The sequence below is a fragment of the Peromyscus maniculatus genome, chromosome 9 (assembly GCF_049852395.1).
Source record: "Peromyscus maniculatus bairdii isolate BWxNUB_F1_BW_parent chromosome 9, HU_Pman_BW_mat_3.1, whole genome shotgun sequence".
Taxonomy (NCBI): Eukaryota; Metazoa; Chordata; class Mammalia; order Rodentia; family Cricetidae; genus Peromyscus; species Peromyscus maniculatus.
This window is the reverse complement of record NC_134860.1, coordinates 99,239,774-99,246,891: the sequence shown is the minus strand read 5'-3', so window position 1 is coordinate 99,246,891 and position 7,118 is coordinate 99,239,774.

Genomic DNA, 7,118 nt, shown 5'->3' with positions numbered 1-7,118 from the left:
AGAGATAAAAAGCGTCATAGGGAAATAACTAAAGTCCTGGCCACTGTAGTATCTCAGGGACAGGTCAGCGAGGGAGTTAGGACGAGAGATCGGAGAAGGCCACCACTTGACAAAGACCAGTGTGCTTACTGTAGAGAGAGAGGACATTGGGCTCGTGACTGCCCAAAGAAGCCTCAAGAGTCTCGGAGGCCTAAGTCAAGGGCCACGGACCTCCTCAATCTGGAGGATTAGGGAGGTCAAGGCCAGGAGCCCCCCCCTGAGCCTAGGATAACTCTCAAGATTGGGGGGCAGCCAGTGACCTTCCTGGTGGACACCGGGGCTCAACATTCAGTCCTGACCCACACCGGAGGCTCTCTCAGTGACCGCACAGCTTTGGTCCAGGGGGCCACAGGTAGCAGGAGATATCGATGGACCACCGAGAGAAAGGTTCAGCTGGCATCTGGACAGGTAACCCACTCTTTTTTTGCATATACCTGACTGCCCTCACCCATTATTGGGCCGAGACCTGTTGACTAAGCTCAAGGCTCAGATCTATTTTGATGATAAGGGGTCGACTGTTACAGGACCCAAAGGGACCCCCCTACAAGTCCTAACCCTAAAACTGGAAGAGGAATACCGCCTGTTTGAATCTGAGCCCTCTAAGGGGCCACCACAAGAAATGCAGGACTGGTTGAGGGAATTTCCCTCAGCATGGGCAGAGACTGGCGGCTTGGGGCTGGCTCGCGACCAACCCCCACTTGTTATTCAGTTGAAAGCTTCCGCCACTCCGGTTTCAATCAAACAGTATCCTATGTCCCGGGAAGCCCACGAGGGCATTAAACCGCACATCCGGAGGCTTTTGGACCAGGGAGTACTTGTGCCCTGTCGATCACCTTGGAATACCCCCCTCCTGCCTGTAAAGAAACCTGGGACAGGGGATTATAGACCGGTTCAAGACCTGAGGGAGGTTAATAAACGGATTGAAGATATACACCCCACGGTGCCAAACCCTTACAACCTCCTCAGCACTCTTCCGCCAACCCACGTTTGGTATACGATACTGGACTTGAAGGATGCCTTCTTCTGTTTGAGATTGCACCCCCAGAGCCAACTGCTATTCGCTTTTGAATGGAGAGACCCAGAGATGGGACTTTCAGGACAGTTGACCTGGACTCGGCTCCCCCAGGGGTTTAAAAACAGCCCGACTCTCTTTGATGAAGCCTTACACTCAGACTTAGCCGAATTCCGGGTTGAACACCCGGCCTTAATCTTGCTCCAATATGTGGACGACCTCCTCCTAGCAGCCAGAACCCAGGCTGAATGTCAGAGGGGCACTCGGGCCCTTTTGGCTAAACTGGGACAGAAGGGCTATCGGGCTTCGGCTAAGAAGGCTCAGATTTGCCAAAGCAAAGTCATTTACTTGGGTTATGCCCTAGAGGGAGGACAGAGATGGCTCACGAGAGCACGGAAAGAGGCCATACTCTCCATACCCCCTCCAAGGAACCCCCGCCAGGTGCGGGAGTTCCTAGGTACAGCCGGCTACTGCCGCCTCTGGATCCCGGGTTTTGCTGAGATGGCTGCCCCCCTGTATCCTCTCACCAAGCCTGGGACCATGTTCCACTGGGGAGAGGAGCAGCAACAGGCCTTTCAACGAATTAAGAACATCTTACTTGAGTCACCAGCCCTTGGCCTGCCAGATCTGACCAAGCCTTTTGAACTGTTCGTGGACGAGAACTCAGGCTTTGCAAAAGGGGTACTGGTACAGAGATTGGGGCCATGGAAGAGACCTGTAGCTTATTTATCCAAGAAATTAGACTCGGTAGCTGCAGGATGGCCCCCTTGTCTGCGCATGGTAGCCGCCATTGCTGTTTTGCTCAAGGATGCAGGGAAACTGACTTTGGGACAGCCATTAACTGTGTTATCCTCTCATGCGGTGGAAGCTCTGGTCCGGCAGCCCCCAGACAGGTGGCTCTCAAATTCCAGGATGACCCACTACCAGGCTCTGTTGCTAGACACAGACCGAGTGGTGTTCGGACCAGTTGTCTCCCTCAACCCCGCAACCCTGCTGCCCTTGCCAGACCCATCCGAGGAGCACGATTGCCTCCAGATTCTGGCGGAGGTCCATGGCACCCGCTCTGACCTAACAGATCAACCGCTGTCGAAACCAGATTTTATCTGGTTCACGGATGGGAGCAGCTTCTACCAATAAGGAGAACGGAGGGCCGGAGCAGCTGTTACCACCGAATCAGAGGTAGTTTGGGCCTCACCGCTGCCGCCTGGAACATCGGCCCAAAGAGCAGAGCTGATCGCCCTGACCCAGGCCCTCCGGATGGCGGAAGGTAAGAGACTCATGGTTTATACTGACAGCAGATATGCCTTCGCCACTGCTCATGTACATGGAGAAATCTACAGAAGAAGAGGCCTCTTGACCTCGGAGGGTAAGGAAATTAAAAACAAAAAAGAAATTTTAGAACTCTTAAAGGCATTGTTCCTCCCGCATCAGCTCAGCATCATACATTGTCCGGGGCACCAAAAAGATGACTCTGTCGTAGCACGGGGAAATCGGCTGGCTGATCTAACAGCCTGGACAGTCGCCTTACAATCCCCAAGGGGCGACCAGCTGTTGGTCTTGCAGGACCAACAGCCAAGTAGAGACCCCATGTCTTACAGCCTGGAGGACCAGGAATTAGCGAAGAAAATGGGGGCGAAATGGAGCCCCGAGCGACAAGCTTATATAATGGATAACAAATTAGTTATGCCAACCTCCCATACCAAATACATGCTCAAGTTCCTCCACGCGTTAACCCATCTGAGCAAAAACAAGATGAGGGCCCTTCTGGCTGATGAGACTTCGGGCACTGTATTATTGAATCAGGAACAGGTCCTCCAACAGGTGACTTCCAGCTGCCCTGCCTGTGCCCAAGTTAATCCAGGAAAAGCCCATCTGAGCAGAGGGAGCCGCCTGCGAGGTCACCACCCAGGAGTCCATTGGGAACTTGACTTCACCGAGGTAAAACCCGGACTATATGGATATAAATACCTTCTGATTTTTGTAGACACATTTTCAGGGTGGATGGAGATCTTCCCTACCAAGAAGGAGACCGCTAACGTGGTAACCAAGAAGCTCCTAGAAGAAATTTTTCCCAGGTATGGAATGCCCCAGATATTGGGGTCAGACAATGGGCCCGCCTTTGTCTCCCAGGTAAGTCAGAAGGTGGCCAGGCTACTGGGGATTGATTGGAAACTTCATTGTGCATACCGCCCCCAGAGCTCAGGGCAGGTAGAACGTGCAAATAGAACCATTAAGGAGACTTTAACCAAATTAACGCTTGCAACTGGCACTAGAGATTGGGTGCTCCTACTCCCCCTAGCCCTTTACCGAGCCCGGAATACTCCTGGGCCTCATGGCCTAACCCCGTTCGAGATTATGTATGGAGCTCCCCCACCAATTGTAAATTTCCTTCACCCTGACATCTCCTCTTTTGCCACTAGCCCTACCCTAGAGGCACACCTCCAAGCCCTCCAGCTGGTGCAAAAGACGGTGTGGAAACCCCTGGCGGATGCCTACCGGGAGCAACTGAATCGCCTGGTGGTGCCTCATCCATTCAAGATTGGGGACTCTGTCTGGGTCCGACGCCATCAATCCAAGAACCTAGAGCCGAGGTGGAAAGGACCCTACACCGTCCTGTTAACTACTCCCACCGCACTCAAGGTTGACGGGATAGCGGCTTGGGTCCACGCGTCACATGTGAAGGCTGCCAAGGAACCCGACGAAGCTGAGAACACCGAGACATCAACATGGAAAGTTCAACGCTCTTCGAACCCACTCAAGATAAGACTCACTCGGGGGTCCCCTTGATCCCCCTAATAGTCCTCCTCCTGACATTAGGAGGGGCATCACCAGAGAGCCCCCACCTGGTTAAGAAAATTACCTGGCAGGTCATCTCACAAACTGGGGAGACGGTCTGGCAAACGACCGCCCTTCACACCCCCTTTACATGGTGGCCTAACTTGCATCCAGATCTCTGCCAATTAGCAGCAGGGTCAGAGGACTGGGACATCCCTACCACTGACCCTATGAACCCCAGAGCACCAGACGTCTGTCAGGACGGTAAGGGAACTTGCAAATGTAATGACGGGAAATACGGATGTGGTCACCCTGAAGCCAGGGCAGCCCTGTCACAACTACCCTTCTACGTCTGCCCCCGGGATGGTAGGGACAAAAAGATGATTAGCCAATGTGGGGGTTACGAAAGTTACTTCTGTAAAACATGGGGATGTGAAACAACTGGGAATACCTACTGGAAACCTTCATCCACTTGGGACCTCATTAGGGTAAAAAGGGCTACCCAAGAAAAAAGCCACTCGTGGCGTCCCCTTACCCAAGGACATTGTCGGGGAACTGTCGCGTCAGGAAGAGATAACACTTACTGGAAGGGGGAGGGTCCCTGTGTAAATTTCACATGCAACCCCCTGAATATATCTTTCACTCAGAAGGGAAGGGAGATCACACAAGACTGGATTAAAGGTAAAACATGGGGACTTAGACTTTACATGATAAGACGGGACCAGGGAGTTGTGTTTACGATTAAGCTTAAAATCACGGAGCTCTCCACCTTTATAGGTCCCAACCAGGTTCTCTCTGACCAAAAGCGTCCCTCTTTCCCCGCTATTCGCCCAAGCACGGCTCCGAATGTCGCTGTAACCCCAGCCATCCTCCAGCCACCCAGACCAGGTACGGGAGACCGGCTATTGAATCTTATAGAGGGCGCTTACTCAGCCCTCAATGTTACCAACCCAAATCGGACTCAGGAGTGCTGGTTATGCCTAGTTTCCGCACCTCCCTATTATGAGGGGGTGGCCGTAGTCGGAAGCTTCACCAACTCTTCTTCACCCCCACCAGGATGTGCCTCGACACCTCAGCATAAGCTCACAATCTCCGAGGTGTCAGGACAAGGACTATGTCTGGGGACAGTACCCTACACTCATCAACACCTGTGTAATCGCACCCAGGTACTTGTTCCAGGACCCCATTATCTCGTGGCTCCCAGCGGAACTTACTGGGCCTGTAGCACTGGACTTACACCATGCCTCTCTCCCTCAATACTAGCTAACATGGCCGATTATTGTGTACTAATAGAATTGTACCCCAGGATAATCTACCATACACCTGAAGATATCTATGCTCGATATGAAACAGGGGTCCCCCGTATAAAAAGAGAGACAGTCTCGCTAACCCTGGCCCTAATACTAGGTGGATTAACTGTGGGAGGAATCGCCACCGGGATAGGCACAGGTACCACTGCCCTCATGGAAACCAACCAGTTCCGACAACTCCAGGTTGCCATGCATACTGATATCCAGGCACTGGAGGAATCCGTGAGTGCCTTGGAAAAGTCACTCACCTCCCTGTCTGAGGTAGTTCTGCAGAACCGGAGGGGATTAGATCTCCTCTTCCTGCAGGAAGGGGGGTTATGTGCTGCCCTCAGAGAAGAATGTTGCTTCTATGCGGATCATACTGGGATGGTAAGAGATAGCATGGCCAAATTAAGAAAGAGATTAGAACAAAGACAAAAACTTTTTAAAGAACAGCAGGGATGGTTTGAAGGATGGTTCGAAAGGTCCCCCTGGCTCACCACCCTCGTCTCCACCCTTATGGGGCCCCTTCTGATTTTATTGCTCCTTCTGACACTTGGGCCCTGCATCCTAAACAGACTTGTCCAATTTATCAGGGAACGTGTCTCTATTGTTCAGACCTTGGTATTGACCCAGCAATACCAACAACTCAGCCAGGTGGAAATGGAGCCACATCCCTATTCTTCCCCATGAATGGAAGATTCCATTCCCTGAGAAAAGAAAATGGGGGAATGAAGGACCCCACTCCATTATGAGGATATGGGGCGTTGGGCCGATGTTATGCCCCCCCAATAACTTGGCCTTAGAAACGCCATTCTGCAGGAATCAGAAAAACAGGAGTTCACAGCTGTGACTAACTAGCCAGCCGGCCTTGGAAGAAAAAGATAACTATGGCCAGCCATCGGGCCTAAGATAGGGGATAATTGGGTCAGCGGCCTTGGGAGTAAGACAGTTGATATTTTATGGCGGGCCCCTGACCTTGAAGAATAAGCAGCTGGCCTGGGCAAGGCCAAGTCAGCCACACATCAAACTTCTGATAATTAAAGAACGCGACCCCAAGTTCACCCTGGCCCTCTGTAAAACAGCCAATAGGGACCCTGTAACTATGCTTCTCGCTTCTGTAACCGCGCCTCTGCCCCTGAAATCCCATAAAAAGTCCCCTTTGCCCTCGGTAGGCGCGCAAGTCCTCCGAGAGACTTGGCCCCAGGTACCTGTGCATCTAATAAAGCCTCTTGCTGTTTGCATCTGATCTGTGGTTTCGGTGTGTTTCCCGGGTCTGGGGTCTCTCCCTGAGGGAAGATCTCCCCTGGGGGTCTTTCACCAGTAAGAACTGGCCAGAGACTTAGATTTCGATGACAGCATGCAGGGCACAGCTCTACATGTTTGTTGTATTTACAGTACCTAGCACCTTTCAACAATCCTGTGAGAGCTGTTTCGTGATAGGTAGAACTCTAAAGATGTTCATCATGCAAAGATTCTCATCTCCATTTAGCAAAGCTGTAATCCAGGCACTACTCAGAAGATGTAATTTCAGCCATATACCTTAAAGCCTAGGGGAATTAGTCTAGATTATTTGATTATGTCTCATTTAACCATTTGAGCTCTTAAAAATAAAAATGTAGGTAAAAGAAAGCAGAGGAGAAACTGGTTAGTTAGATTACCAAACATTAGGGAGGTATTTTCTACTATTTGGAGGTAAGGACACAAAACAATGGGTGTGACTAGTCTTTAAAAGCAGAGAATCCCTAGAAACCAGCAGAATGTAGAAACTGCATGAAACTGAATTCTACCAACAACTTGAATGAGTTTAGAAGCAGATTCTGCCCCAGGCCCCTGAGGGAGCCTTACCTGTGGAGCTTTAGATTAGGGACTAAAGAGAATTGGAGCGCTTGGTTGTATTCTGGTTGTGGGTGGGGTAGGTAATCAATGTTAGAATATTGTTGGAGCAAGATGGGTATAGTATCTGTCACCCCAGAATTCTGGTGGAGGCAGGACTGCTGAGC